Here is a 15,175-nt window from a genome sequence, read left to right on the forward strand (position 1 = left end):
GATCAATTTGTAATCTTTATCCAGATTGTAAGGAATAAATAAATGCCAGTGTAAAGGATACCCCGTATCCATCTCTTTAATACAGCAAGATTCTCTCCTTCTTAATAAGCAGGTTTATTTGAATAAATCTCACAGCGTTCAGATAAGTGCGAAGAGCCTTCCTCTTACGAATATCAACCCTCCACAGTCCACAGTGACGTTGACTAAGATCCACTCGTAGTCTCGATCCAGGTTGTAAGGGGGAAAAGAATGATTATGAGCTTCCACGCTCCACATTTCTAAGTAAAGAGAAAATGAATACTACTCTATCCGTTTCTAAAAAATGTATGTTTTGGAAAAAAAAATTGTTTCAAAAAGATACATTTTTTACTTTTTCAATGTATGATTTTATGAAAAAATTGTAAGTTTCAAAAAATTAATGGTGTTTATTGAATTTCTATTGGCTAAAAGTTATGAAAATTGTTATTCACAAAAAACAATGCATATTTAATGAGTTTTCTTAATATATATGAAAAGTCTAGAATATGCATCTTTTAAAAACAGAAAGAGTATATTATATCGCTACTTAATCTCTATAAATACACTACCAAGCATTATCATCATCCTAGGAACTCAGCCAAAAAAAAGAGAGCAGAAAGCAAGAGAAAAAAGAGAGAGAGAGATGAAAACTGTGGGTGCAAACACAATATTTCGATTGATGATATGTTTCTTGTTCGTTGCGATAACAGCATTCGGTGTTGTTTCCGGTGAGAATGAAGTAGTCAGTGATTACTTTGGGAGGCCAGTAAAGATCAATGCTTCGTATCACATCTACGTGCGGAGTAACCCGCCATTAAGACAATGGATTACCCAGTTACCAATTTGGCCATCTTGCTCAGATCTAGTCTGCATGATGTCTAATCATCTAAATCATTTCCAACGTATACCAGTTAAATTTTTATTACCACCATCATCATCATCATCATCAGATGTTGTACGTGTATCAACAGAGCTTAACATCCATTTCACGGGTGTTTATTGCAAGCAGTCCGGGTATTGGATTATCCGCTCAAAGCCATACGAACATGTACTCCTGACGGGATCCAGGTCAAGCAATAATGACAGCACCTTCATCATCAAGAAATCTGTAGGCAAATTTTACAGTTTGGCTTTCGGAAGTGCTGACAAACCAAAGGATCTCTCTTTAAAGTATACTGATTATAGAGGTACTTTAGCGTACTTGGTATCTTCCAATAGCACTAACTTTATGGTTTCTTTCTTCCCGGAGGGATCTATTATATAAGGTGGTTTCTTCCGCCGGGTAAAACATGTTCCGCCTTTTACCCGTTACTCTTATATCTTTCTTATTTTCTTTTCTTTTCTTTTCGTGCAATGTTTCATTTCAAATCAAATAAATACGTGATTGTTTCTTTTTCTTTTGATGTAATCCCTTATATATTAAAAGAGGAGCATTGGAGTTAATGCTTTCACACCATGTATGACACGTGTCCATTGTACAGAGACTCTCACAAATTAGTTGCCTTAATTGGTTTTGCTATTACAGAATTTTTGGAAACGTTTCATTGATCTAGAAAATTAAAAAAACCACTCGTGGAATGAGTTATCACGTAAAGCTTAAGCTACGACATCACCGTACCATCGTAAAGATTATTTCCCATCATGAAGACTTTCCAGAACATATACGGGTGTGCTCTGTCAGTGCATATTGCGAAGCACTAGATAGTAACACATGTAAGTTAGAAACACAGAATCGAGAAGATGAAGACGTAATTAACTTTTCTCTTATACGGGAGATATAAACATTCATATCGGCGAAGAACTCAGCATGAACACTTTCAAGAAGAGAACACTCTGAATCTTAGAAACGATACATCACCGAGCTCGCTAAGCATTTTTCATCCACACTGCATAATGGTTCTTGAACGTGTATATATTGTATGAACTATATAACCCACTCTTTTCTCTTAGAAGAGAGACATGACTATTCATCTCGACGAGAACACTTTGAAGCAGAGTACACTCTGTATCTTAGAACCGAGACATGACCAAGCTCGCTAAGGTGCGCAGCTCCACACTGGAGATTTTTTCGTTTTATTAGTATTCTATTCACATTTATATTTTTGTTTTGGCTTTCAATATCTTACTTAAGAACTATTATGATAAATTCTTTAATTATGCATCTTAATAATAAATGAGCTTTTAAGTTATAAAAGACTTATTTTATTGTTTAAATATGTTTTTACCGTTCTTGAAACTTTCTTCCGGTGTTATAAAGTCCTACTTTATCAATCATATATTGCAAATACAGACTTTATTTTGGATGTCAAACATTAAATCACCAAGTCAATTCACCCCGCGCAATGCGCGGATTATCACCTAGTGCTTTATTAAAAGGAATAATGATAATAATAATGACAATCAAATACTGAAAGAATTTTTAGAATACCAGGGTCGAAGTTCGTAATTTTCCCAACATGCAATATTAGTTTCCGTAGACTAAAACAATGGCTAAAATCCTTTCTGGGCTAGCAATCTCTAAAAACATTAACAAACTTTTTTTTTTGAAAAAGGGCTTAACATTAACAAACTTTGAGAACAAATCTTTTTTTTTATAATAATGATTTACACATATCCAACCACCGCCATGAGCACGAGTCCACTGATGGGAAGGCTATTACATAAATATAGTAGAATAGCAGAATAATAGCCACACGCCCTCTGTTAGGAAGTTTTGTGTTGATTCACCATGCATGAAATTTTGCTCTGTACTGGCTTAAATACTGTACTTCTATTAATTTATTTTTAATAAAAAATGACAGAAGAGAATCTGTCATATACTAGAATCTTGAAGGAAGTAGATAAGCCAATGGAGTCGTGTGATTCAAGTAACACAACTTCTCATGTCAAGGTAAAGGTAAAAACCTAAGTGGCTTTTGAACCTGTAAGATTCTTCGTAAGGACTTTATATTTACACTAGGTTAAGACCTGCGCCTTGCGCGGGATGAACATTATATATAAAAATTATTTTATGTATTAAATATTTTTACATATTATGAATAATAAATATATATTAAATAATTAAAAGTCGGTAACTATTAGATATATAATTAAATTGGTGTGAACATATAAATCAATTTTATTAATCCAAAAAATATTTTTTTTATATTTGATAGGATAAGTAATTAAATTTAAATGATACTAACATACATAGTATATTTTAGTATTTTTTAATATTAATGTCTATTAAATGATGATTTCTACTCATATATTTTTTTGATCATATGTATCTTTTATAGAAAAAAATTTAAATACTGATAACAAAATTTTCATTGTGAGATTAATAATTTTAGTAATTTATATTTTTTTTTAAAATAAGTTGTCAATGTTCGTTCAAAACTTTTATCAAAAAAATTGTTCAAAGTATTGAAACTAAAATATTTATGTATTTTATATGGTTTATAGTTTAATTTAAAGCAATATATATATATATATATAATTAATTAAATTAGACTTTTTTTACTTATATAATTTTGTAATCATTTGGTCATTGTGGTTGTTTAATTTATTTAATAGTTTTAAATTAAAAAATATGATAGAAGATACACTATTTTTTATCAAATCTTTATTATCCAAAATCATTAATTGCCATATATACTTTAGCCACATTAGGCAATTCCGTAAATTTTATTTAAGGAAATAATAAAGTACATTAATAATGAATTTATTGTTAGTTTAATAAAAAGCTTATTATATAATTAGATGGACCAACATATTTCTCTAATGATTCTAAGAATCATCCTAGTAATGACACATGGCTACAAAAAGAAGTAGTAATGTTTCTCAAATAATATATAGGGGATTAAGAAAAATACTCTTTCTTCACTGTCCTTTTCTCAAGAGTTTTGATCAATCCCTTCACTATCTTACCAAACCACATCATGTTCATTACGTTCAATGCAATCGGTACGACGAAATCCAGTAGATAACCGAGTATGCATCAATACCAGCTGCCAAAAAATCCATAGATCATCTGTCCGTTACCTCTTTTGATTATCTATATCTCCAACTCCAGATAAGCAGTGATGGAAAATCTAGAGAAAATGCAAATTATCAGCCATATCGAGATTTTGAAGAAATAACTGAAACCAATGGAGAGCACACAAAAGCTTTCTTGTGACTACTAGTTGAATTAATATCCAACAACACCAATTTAATTACATCAAAAATCTCTACAAAAAAATCTACAACACTAAATTTACAGCTATAATCAATTCATCTACAATACAAGTTTTACAGCTAACTTTTTACACCCACTTATCCACTTCATTATTTAGGTTGTTGAACTTGAACCTTTAAAATAATAAATATTCATAAATATCAAATAACTTAGATAATTGTTAAAATTTCTTACTATTTAGATGTTAATTTTAATATATTTAAAAAAAATAATTAAAATAATTTTTTAAGTTTTGAATAATTTTACAAATTATTATTATTTTTTTAAAAAATTACAAATTATTAAATTTGTCATATAGCATAAATATTATTTACATTTTAAAAAACACAGTTTCACATTCAGCTGCTTCAAATCATAGTCTTGATTTACTAGTTACTATATACTAGTGAGAGCATAAGCCTATACATATTCAGCTGCTTCAAATCATAGTCTAGATTTACTACTAGTGAGATCATAAGTCTTATATATACTTGCTTGACTACGGGAGAGAAGACATCGTCATAGTCAATATTTTCTCCTGGAAGAAATCTTTTGCTACCAATTTAGATTTAAGCCTTGGTTACTTGACCCCTGGAATTCCTGGTTTCCATTAAACACTCTTATCACTTTCTTCTTCTTTTTGGTATCTCGAACAATTCTCATGTCTCATTCTTGTGTAAAACCTATATCTTGTCTTTGACTGCTAAGTGCCAGCTGTTCCAATCTTTTCTCCTTCTTGCGTTAGAGAATGATTTTGGTTCATCCTCGACGTCAACTGCACTAGATAGTGCATATGCTACAATATCAAAATCATCACACTTCAAGTTCAAAGAACCTGCATTCCCTTGTTTCTCTGTCCCTCCAATATAGACTCTATCATGAACCTCAATACATATCATGTGTTCCTTTTTGTTACTCTTTTAAATATAGATTTGTCGGTCTAGATGTTTGGTCTTTAATTGTAATATTAAGAGTTTTTTCAAAAAAAAAATGAATTGTGTTATCTTTGTTATAGTTATTAAGTGAGGTAATTATCACATTTAAAGTAGAGACAAAAAGAAAAAGCCATTATAATATAGGCTCGACTGAAGCGTGTTTGATTAACTACTAAGAATGATTATGAGCTTCAGAAGCACGGGAAAACGGCTAATTTATACATCAACACAGTCCAGCGGTTCCGATCGATCAGTACATAAACACATAAGCTGTGCAAATACATACATGAATACGTACTTAATTCAAATCTCATACACGAACTAACAAAATTCGGTTTTTGCATACATTGACCAATTATCCGTTAGTCAAACGTAACGGAATCTGAGTTGTCCGTTATATCCGCTTACGTGGCTTTTTACATTTTTAAATAATGAATAAATTAATAAAAAATTAAAAGATGGTTAGAAGGGGGAATCGAACCTGGGTCTAAGCAATATCCAACACATGCTAAACCACTGTGCCAAGGCAGACTTATTATTTGTACTCCCGATGATTTCCTATTTATACCTAATGGATATTTCATTCACATACATATATATATATATATATATATATATATATATATATATATTTTGTGGTTGACCTTATCATCCAAATTGTTCAGAAAATAGACTTATCATCCAAACAAAATGAAAAAATATTCAAATCTTTTTTTGTTTCTTTTTGTGGAAGAAATAACCTTTATATATATTCGAAAAAATAAAATAATAATATATATTATTAAAAATGGGTCACATACATTGAAGTTATTTCTAGCTTTACTATATTTTTGTGAGAAAGAGATCGAGAGATCGTTCTCTTGCTAAAATTTTTTAATTTCCTCTTGTTTGAATTTGAGTTTATTTGCAAACCCTTATGTTTCTAACGTTCTCTTACAATTACTGGAAACTGAAAAAAAATTTACTCAAAATTTAAACAAAAGCAAATTAAAGATTTCAACAAGAGAACAAACTAGTTCAAAAAGGGAATTGATTTTACTAAGGATTATGGATCGGTTTAGCGGAACGCGCCGGTGTGGTAGTTGAACGAAATTAGACGTGCAATATTTGAATTAGTTTTGTTTTGTTCAATTTAAGCTTGTAATGGACATTTGAAATTTTGTTTATCGGGTTGATTATTAAAAATAAATATTATCTTTTAAAAATAGAGATTCACAAAGAGATAATAAAGGTAGAAGACAATTCCAACGTACGTAACCCTTTTTAATAATATATATTATTTTATTTTATTTTTTTGAATATACAAAAAATGATTTTTTCCACAAGAAAGGAAAAAGAGAACAAAAAAGTATTTGAATTTGTGTTGGAACAATTTGGATGATAAGTCAAACATGGAAAGAAAAAAAAAAGAAATATGTGAATGAAATATTTGTATAAATACGAAACAACTGGGACTATAAACAATAGGTTGGGTCTGGCACAATGGTTTCTTCTTGTGATGGATATATCTCAAACCAGGGTTCGACTCCCCCTTGTAACCATCTTTTATTTTATTTTTATGAATTTATTCATTATTTAAAAACGTAAAAAGCCACGTAAGTGGTATATAACGGACAGCTCAGATTCCATTACGTTTGACTAACGGATAATTGGTCAATGTATGTAAAAACCGAATTTTGTTAGTTCGTGTATGATATTTGAATTAACTACGTGTTCATGTATGTATTTGCACAGCTTATGTGTTTATGTACTGATCGGGACCGCTGGAATGTGTTGATGTAGGAATTAGCCGATTTCCCTCAGAAGCACCTTCCACGTTACAGGTAGAGATAAAAAGAAAAAGCTATTATAGTAAAATCTCCTCTGAACCGTGTTTAATCAATACTATTAAAAGAGGAGGAGTTTTAATAAATCTACTTAAAAAGGTTGTTTGGACCCTTTTTTTAATTATTTTTTGGTCTTCCCCTATATATTATAATAGCATGTGACATTTTCCTTTTATTATATTTCCATTCTCCCCTAAAGTCGGCATACATATAACAATAACATAAATTATTTCAGAGAATACACGTATAACATAAACATCTAAGACACCACAATTATATCAATTATTTATTTAAGCTCACATTCTCTTTCAATCATGTCGCCTATCTATACATCTAATATACAATATTTTGTTATACGTATAAATGTATCTAACTTACAGCATAACCTGCCATTGTTTTATATCTTCTAACCTTGCCATAGTGGAGTATTACTATAGATTTCTAATAATAAAACATTTGTCTCAAAAAGATTAATATTATTTTAAGATATTTTTACCATGTTCGTTTTATTATATCATACCCTCACTTATATGCGAGTAAACGGATCCATCGGTTTGGCTACAGGTCTGACTTGGATATGAAAATATAATGAAAATATTGTACAAGACTGAAATAATAATAATATAACAGCTTTTAAATATTATAGATTTATAATAATAGTTATAAATTTATTTAATATTTAGCTTTGATCAACCAAAAAATACCCGCGCTTTTTAAGCGCGGTTCAAAATCTAGTTAGCTATTATTATTCCTTAATTAGGAGTATGTAGGTAGCGTTGACGGAGATCAATTCGTAAGGAATAAATAAATATAAGCACATTCAACATGGCGAGTAGCAACAAAAAAAGTAGATATTGAACCCCACCCTCATATACATTAAAAGAGAAGTTCCTTTAGTGATTTCTGCTGACGTGGCACTTATATAGAGCTTCTCAGAAATTTTTTTATAATTCTATTGGCTGATTTTTTGGAATTTTCTTTTTCATTTATTTTTTTCACTCGCCTCCGTGGATTTGAAAACGCCGTCGTACGTCATGAAGTTTTTTTTTTTTCAATCGCGTATCAATTAAAGGGAGATATGGTTTCAAACCGATGAAGACAGTCCGACCAGATGAGTTTGCTTCTCCATACTATGAAGACTCAATCATATCCATCGCGTCAAGAAGCGACAACCAGACGAGGTGAAGTTTGTCGATACTCTTGGAATTTACAGATTTTTTGGTTTCTCTTATTGGATTCGACTTTTAAGCTATGAGGCGAAGATTTTTTGGTTTCTCTGATTGGATTCGACTTTTAAGCTATGATACAAAGATTTTTGGGTTTCACTGATTGGATTCGACATATGTTAAGCTATAAACTACGATCTGCTTATTAACATTTTGAATCTTTGTATCTAATTGACTGATTAACCTTCTTGCTGTTGAGGTCTTGATTCTCTTAAACAAGACCATTGCCACGACCAGAGATGTATTTCGCGGACTGTCTACTGATGGCACAAGAAGAGACAACTGACATTTACAACAAACTTGCATTCGACTCCAGTCTCTGAAGAAGGACTGTAAGATTATCTTCTCCTTAATAACTCAACAAGCATTTAGACAGTCCTCTCTTAAGATTTTCAAATTTGGTTTTTTGTTTCATTAGCACGATTTAGAGCTTCACATTACTAATTCCGATAGTCTGTTGCATCGCTAACTGCAGCACGATTTAGAGCTTCACATTACTAATTTAGTCAGTCGGTTTCATTCCTTGTGGTTTCCGGTCTGTTGGTTTTCGAATTTTCAAGTTTGGTCTTCTTAATTATGAGAAAAATGTGAATAGCCTATTTAAAAAAGCCCAAATATATTGTCAATAGATGTTAAGCCCATATATTATTCGCTTTGGGGATAATAATTAGATAACTTGCGCAAGATTGTTAACTAATTTGCATATTAATAACTTTCTTTATTATTCGAATCAATTGCTTGCGCTGATTGTTATCATATTTATTACATTACTTGCGCAAGTTAAAATCATATCATATGCAAATCATTTTATGACAATACACAATTAAAATCTTTCTTTAAACGATTTCAATCTTTATTAGGGGTCATTAATATGATAAATAAATCGGCTTAATATATATATGAGAAACCCAAATGCTTAAAATACAAACATTCAGCTCTTACAAGAACAATGGCAATGGTGCGAGCCAAAAAGAATATTGTTTCTTATGTGAGAGAATTAAAACCCCGTAAAGATACGTCGCGTATTGAAGTTAGGATTGTTCGCTTGTGGAGAAACTATAACAAAGAATCAGGAAACACCATTGAAATGGTGGTTGTTGATAAAGAAGTAAGTATACATCACACAAAATGCATTTTTTTGGAAGCATCGTTTATATACTTATTATGCGTTTATAAAACTCTTATAATTTTTGTGACCAGGGGACCAAAATTCATGCTTCAGTTGGTGAACAACTCATCAAAAAATTCGATGACAAGCTACGCGAGGGAGATGCGATTGTCCTCCAGTTGTTCAAAGTGTACGATGCTACTGGTGAATACCGTACAACGCCACATCCTTACAAAATTGGCTTCTTTCAAACAACATTGTTGGAAAAGCTGATGATTTTCTAAGTGCAGTTCCCGAAAAGTATTCCGCGGACTTCTCTGATATTCTTGGTGGAAATCTGGATCGTAGCTGTTTGGTTGGTGAGTTAGTTTCTTACTCAGTTAAAGAGTCTTTCACTTTTGCGTTACTTGTTCCTGATTTGACGCTTGTTTTTGTTATGTAGATGTGGTTGGCCAAATAGTTAACTTCGGGTCTCTGGAAAACAAAATAATAAAAGGAAAAGACAACATGAGGCTCTTGGTTGAGTTGCGTGACCCAAAGTAAGACCCAGTTGTTAATCTTAGTTATACTTTGCTAGCTAAACCTCTATAACCTGTATTTAACTTAAGTTTATATTATACAGTAATGTGAAGATGATGTGTACTCTGTGGGGTTGTTATGCTAAACAAGTATACGATTACAGTAGGAGTAACATGTCCACCATGATTATTTGTGTTATCAGATTCTGTTCTGTTAAAGAGTGGAAAGGTATATAATATTGTTTCAATTTGTGTAAAATGATTGCGAGCATAACATATTAATAAGATCAAAAAACTTTGTAAGGTGCTTACTCCATATCTAGCGGGTATAATTCAACCCATATTCTGCTCAACCCAACACTTGAATTTATTGAGGAGTTCAAAGCAAGGTATGTCTCCTGCGTCTTACGTTCTAGACCTATTGACGAGTTCAGTACATATATATGTTTATTTCAATTTTTGAACGTCATTTTCACTGAAATGTTTTTAAATTATGTGTGATTATTTGATTTGGCAGTCTCCCTGATGATTCACTTGCTCTTACAAACAACGATAGTAGCCAATGGTCTGTTGGTACTGCTACATCTATTCGTGCCAGGTTTTTTGTTCTTAATGAGAGGCTAACCATCAGAGAGATCATTGATAGTACTCTGGTATATAGACTACACCCTTCGCTTTTAATTTTTTTACACATGCGTATACTCCATGTGTTATCAATGCTTTTAACATATTGTCATTGACGAATAGGTTGACACTTTTATCACTCTGGGGACTATTCAAACAATTGATACTGAACGTGGCTGGCAATATTTAAGTTGCAAATACCACAACAAAAAAGTGATGCCTACAACCAATGTTGATGCTGATGGCCGGCCCTTGTTCTTCTGCAATACATGTGACAAAGAAAACAGTGATGTCATTTCCAGGTATTGAGCGGGTTAGATATACAAATAGATGAGTTAGGTATATCGTCATTGAAATATTCTGTGACGTTTATTTATTTTTGTCATCAGGTTAGCTATTATAGGATTAGACTATAATTTTTAATAACTACTACTTTTTAGACATTTTTAGATTCTTTAAGCAAACATTAATCTAAAAAACCTTATGCAATTAGATCATAGATATAAAAACATTAACGCAAACTATGGGCTCTTTGTACCGGAAGTGAAAATCATAAATTATTTATAGCATAAGTTTAATGCAACATAAATCGATTTTGTAGGGAAAATATATAAAAACATACACGCAAAATATGATTATGTCGGTATATAAAACTATTAATTGCAAAGGTAAATACAATTAACATATTTTTAATTTATGTTTTCGATAAGTAATGTGAAAAGACACGACTCATCGAAAGTCCGCGATGACATTATAAAGACAGGACTGAAGAATTGTGACCAAAACCTTTCATCTCTCTTCTTCTCCGATTGAGTCTCTCCAACTTAAGGTAAGTTGATTTTCTTTCTCTTTAGTTTTTCCTTTTAGGTTTCTCCAAAACCTTTCCTTTGTTTCTGTATTTTTAGATATTTTTCTTATTTTATTTTTATTATTTACTTTTACATTCGAAATTTTATTACTTATTTGGGCTTCTTTGATATTTGAATTCTTGAAAGTGTTTAATTACTATTCCATTTTTTGGTGGAAAATGTTATAAATTATAACCAAATCATTGTTAAGGTGCTTTGGTCCTTGGGTTCAAATAATCAACACATGTAAAATTATATATACATTGCACAATTAAGTCAAAACGATTGCAAAATAACCAAAGTTAAAACGACGATAATGAGTTGGATGATATTTGGAATTGATATTATATAAAAATACTTGCAAAACATACAAAATAGCAACGTACGAAACTGAACGAAATAGATAAATCACACATGTAAAAAACATAAGTTTTTTTACATGCGTGCTTAGATAATACACCTCCACAACTCTGCCTTTTTAGTCTTGATTCATAGCAAACTGAACAAATTGAGTAAGCCTTTTGGAGTAGTTACAATGCTTGCATACTTGAGCCATGTTATCGGGATGGCACTCAGTCCGTGGCTCAAGGTTGACCATAGCTGTATAGTAGCGGGTCTCCATAATTGCAGGGATTGTACTTAGAGTTTTCTATACTCTTTTCCAGCAATGATCGGAGGTTGATAGATTTTCTTTCCATTGGAGTTTACCCAGATACTTTTTACCTTTTGGATAGTGTTCTAATGCAAGCAATAACAAACCGTAAAGATAAGTACCGTTTGTATACTCACCAATGGATGATTGGCGTAGATGAAAGAGGCCTTTGCGTTTTTCTTTGTGGACGAAATATTGAAGTATGCCCTCAATATAGTGTGCCTCAGGGTTGTCGTTCTCCAAGCATAGTTCCTTGAACCTGTTGTGCTTAGTGAGCATTTCGAAAGGTTCGGCAGCAAAATATGACAAGGAAATGTTTCTGAAATAGTTGGTGGGATCGGAGTTGGAGTGGTCGTCGTTTGAATTAGAGGAATCACCGATGTAAACGATGTCATAATTGTTCACCGATTTTTCTTCTCCCATCTTCACTTAAGTGTCTGTATTTCGCTTGATATTTTTTTTTGGGTTGTTTTTACTCTCAGTCGATGCTGAGAATGCGGATACATAATGTTGGATGTTGTAGGACGATACTTATAAAGATGGTTGTGGGAAAATGATGTGATTGTATATGATGAAAATGCTGTGTAAGTGCTAGAAGTATGTGCTAAAAAGGACAAGAGACGACACATGCATTGTAAAAAGGTTGTGGTTCATGAAGAGTTGTCACGTACTCAGAAAAGTAGGTCGTTGCTTTTTTTGCATGCTTATTGATATTACCAATCGAAGTGACAATTTGACATATTGAGACTGGATTCTTATGCTTTCTCAATAAAAACTTATAAAAGTAAAACATTAACTTGACCGACTTTCATTGACTTATTAGTATGTATTTGAATAGGATAGTTTCTCAAACAATCGACCACTTAAATTAATGGTAATAATAGATCCGATATTTCTTAGTTTAGGAAATGCATTAAAGCATTTGAATAAGTTCATACACTATGGGCTCTTTGTACCAGAATTTTCTTACACATGCGTATACTCCATGTGTTATCAATGCTTTTAACATATTGTCTATGGATAATATTTTGAATTTTTTTTATTATATTTTCTTTTACTATGTCTACACAAATGTTTTTTATTATTAATGGAAAAAAATATTATTCACCAACATTAAAGAATTACGACAGATATACAATATATTTCTAATTAATGATAATATAAAATCTGATATTTCTAAAACTATGCAATATTTATTCCATATTTTGAATGAAAGTTTCTTCGTAAACATACAAATTATTTTGGAACGTTGCAATTATACGTACACACAATATCTGTCTCTTCATACTGAAGTTACTTTGTTCCCTCTCGTCCATCTCAAATATTGAGTACCAGCTTTTTCCATGGCTGATCAATTCTCCCAAAGACGGTGGTATTATATTATAAAATCTGTTACTTATAAAACTATATAAGATTTAGTCCATATTTTGAATTTTCTTATGTCGGCACAGGGTGCGGACCGGTCACCTAGTTATATTTATATCATTCGATAGGTTTCATTAATAATATTTCAAAAAATCAGATTAAAAAAACGAATTAAGATAGATTTGAATATGGACCATTCATGCAACCTTTTTTATTGTCTAAAAAAAAAGGGTTCAGATCAAAGACACAAACAATTAAGCGAGTTTATTTGAATAAATCTCAAAGGGTTCAGATAAGTGCGAAGAGCCTTCCTTTTTTTTCACCCCTGTATCCTTATCAAGCTCAATGGCCGAATTCTTTTTCGGTCCCCTAACCTTACCAGGAGTCTCGCTGCCTAACACTGGACTATTGACACACTTTTACTGCGTATTCTGCTGCGGTGATGGCAACGATAAAGTTTCTTCTTCGCCGCCGTTTGAGAGGTTATCATTGTTTTCGGAAATTTTCCCTAGAACTTTCAGACGCTCCTCCACTAAAGCTTTCACCATGTCATCAATGGTCTTCTGGTCCATCAATGGTCTGTTTCGTTCTAACTCGTAAGCGTCAAACCGTGAGTCAATCTGATCAAATTTTCTGGAAATATTCTCCAGAGTACTCACAATGGTCGTCAGAGTCGCTTTGTTCTCCAAATATCTGTAACCTTCCTCCTTGCTAGAACCCTTTCCCGTTGCAGCAGCTTTACCCTCAATGTTGTTCACTTCATTATGTGTCTTAACTTTCTTCTGCTTATTAGTGGGTGGCTCATCTTCTGACGAAACTCCACCCATCATTTTCTTCTTCTTCTCATTCCCCTTCCCTGCGCATTCCTCTGCACTTTCCAAAGACCTTTCACAAATCTACCTGCATGTATGTATGTTATCAAGCTAACGAGTTGTGGATCGTCAGGTTCACCCGGCCATTTAAAAACATCTCTTCAATTGAGTCCTTCAAAACCATTCTCCTTGTTGAGATGAAGCAATAAAGATCAAGAGTAAAGGCATGAAGAATCAGAACTATGGAAACAAGAGGGAAAGAGCAATTTGAATCAAGCCATACAGTTTGCCCTAATCCGTAACAAGAGTGTCTTGGAAGGCAAGCAAGGGTGTGGGCGTTTTTAAATGTCTCACCATCAGTCTCTATAAGGTCTGGAATAGTTTAAACAAGTGGGAGCAAGTGGATGGATCTGTTGGAGCTCAAAGACAAGCCAAAGTCACATGTTAAGCTAAGGATGTAAGAGAAAGAGGAGATGTCACTTTCATGGCTCAGTTGAGAGTGACTTGATCCCATGCTGTCTCCATTTGTTTATTAATTCCTATTGTCTCATTAGAAACTCTTGTATCTATTTATGTAACATGTCTGAGAAATTAATCAAGTAAGTGAATAAGAGATTCCTCCTTCTTACTCTCTCACTTTGCAACAATCTCTCTCTTTCTTATTCTTATGGTTCTAACTTAATCTCCTTAATCTATACACATAACCATCTCATAAATCATTAATACTCACATGGTATCAGAGCATTTAAGCTCTTGAAACCAATTACTTCCGAAATCTTTCACTCTGATTATTTCTTTTTCACAAATCCTTTTATTTTCTCTCATCATTCTTGAACTGTTCTTGAGTTGTTCTTGATGGATTCTGGAGAAAATTCAAAAATGGTTGTGATTCCGGTTACTCTTAAGGGAGCTAATTACCTGTTGTGGGCAAGGCTTGCTAAGACAGCTCTTGGAGGCAGAGGCTTCTGGGATATATTTGAAGAAGGCAAGAAACCAAAGAAAACAATCCTAGGAGAGGATGGTAGAGAAGTGGTGGTGAGTGAGG

The 15,175-nt window shown here is 32.4% G+C and overlaps 1 long non-coding RNA gene across 1 annotated transcript; it reads left to right on the forward strand.

Annotated features, from left to right (window-relative positions):
* The first annotated feature begins 9,749 nt into the window (after positions 1-9,749).
* On the forward strand, positions 9,750-10,077 carry LOC125609630. Its single transcript, XR_007339796.1, has 2 exons — positions 9,750-9,850; positions 9,934-10,077. It is a non-coding gene; the product is annotated as an uncharacterized LOC125609630 (long non-coding RNA).
* Positions 10,078-15,175: the final 5,098 nt, after the last annotated feature.

The sequence above is a fragment of the Brassica napus genome, chromosome A5 (genome assembly GCF_020379485.1).
Source record: "Brassica napus cultivar Da-Ae chromosome A5, Da-Ae, whole genome shotgun sequence".
Classification (NCBI taxonomy): Eukaryota; Viridiplantae; Streptophyta; class Magnoliopsida; order Brassicales; family Brassicaceae; genus Brassica; species Brassica napus.